Genomic DNA, 1,574 nt, shown 5'->3' with positions numbered 1-1,574 from the left:
ATGGATCTGCGTTTGTAGAAAGGATGGTGTGAAGTATTTTGGGAAGAGGAAAAGAAGACGATTTTTAATGAAAATAGCAAAATCAAGCCAGTTAGTAAATAGGCTAAGAAATGTCCACCTCAGCTGGCACTGTCCCCGTTCCTCGACAGCCCAGCCTGCTGATGCCAGCACCTTGTCTCAGCGAAATTCCCCTTGCCCTGGTTGAGGCTGAGCTCCTTGCCTTCACACCCCGCCACGCTGTGCCACCTCCCTCATTCTGCTTGCCAGCGTTTCGGTTTCACCCAGGCACAGGAGCTCTCCACAGAGAGAGCCCACCTCGATGGGTTGTCCACCTTAAAGACCAACAGCAGCTGCCATCACTGCTGCTCCTGGCTCCTGCCAGGAGATGTTTGGGGGTTTTTTATCCAGAAGAGTCCAAACTCCTGAGGGAAGAAATGTGGTTTATTGCATACTTGTCCTGTTTCTTCAAAGCTGGGCTGCGCCACACATGAGAAATTTTTTGGAAAACAGGCCCAGAAAGGATGACTTAACAAGGCAGTGTTGTCCTCTGCCAGGCCAACGCGCTGCCTGCTTCTCTGGCATTGTCAGCAGCACCGTTTTGGTATTGATAGTGGAAATTCCCTGTTGTGCTTTGCCAGCTGAGGAGTCTGGGACTGTCAGTCAGTGCTAAGATTCACACGCGTTTGCCCAGGGTTAAGCTTCTGTCCTGCCACGCTGCCGTGCCTATGCTGTGCGGCTGCAGCAGCAGCCTGTGTCCCGCAGATCCCCCCTTACGATGTTTGTGACGAATAAAACCCCAGCACCATGTGAGGGATCAAGGTCCTAGGCTGCTGGCACACGTTTCTTCATCCCTGCTGCCAGAGGACACGGGTGCAGCAGTCCCAGCCGTGGGGAGCAGGCGAGGAAGCTGGGATGGCGAGACGAGGTGCCCCTTCAGCCGAAACCCTCAACTCCCCTGCAACGCCGCTGCCAGGAAGGGGCCTCACGGTGTCGGGGGACGTTGCAGCCTTTGGCCTCGGTGGTCTCCCTCCCCTCGCTACCCCCTGCTTCGTCAGCAGTCCCGCCAGGCAGGGCCTTGCCCCCGTGGGCGCCCCAACAGCTGCCTCCGCTTCCTTCTCCCCGCCGCGGCCGGTCCCTCTCCCCGTGCCCCAGGCAGAGGGGCGAGAGCTGCCAGCGGGGCTCGGGAGGGACCTCGGGGCAGCTGGGCCCCAGGCACAGGCGTGCCGGCGGACAAGCCTGGGGCGAGGGGACGCAGCCGGCCGTGCCCGGCACGACGGGCCCTCCGGTGCCACGGGCGCCACGGGCTACGGCCGCGCCGTCGGCCTGTGGCCCGGCACGCCGCGGGCAGGCCTGGCTGCTCCCCTCAGGCGGGCTCGGGGCCGGGCCGGCGCTTCCCGCCGCTGCACTTCCCCCGCTCCCCTCCCTTCCCCTCCGCGGTCCGCAGCGGCGGCCGCGGTAGCTCTGCCCCGAGGCGGGCCGCCGCGGGGCTCGGCGGAGGGGCGGGCGGGTGGGCGGGCCGGGGCGGGCCGCGGGCCCTATAAACGCCGGGCGCCGCCGCGCTCCCGGCTGAGCGG

The sequence above is a fragment of the Accipiter gentilis genome, chromosome 6 (assembly GCF_929443795.1).
Source record: "Accipiter gentilis chromosome 6, bAccGen1.1, whole genome shotgun sequence".
Classification (NCBI taxonomy): Eukaryota; Metazoa; Chordata; class Aves; order Accipitriformes; family Accipitridae; genus Astur; species Astur gentilis.
The sequence above is the reverse complement of the archived record's forward strand: the minus strand, read 5'-3'. Positions refer to the sequence as shown.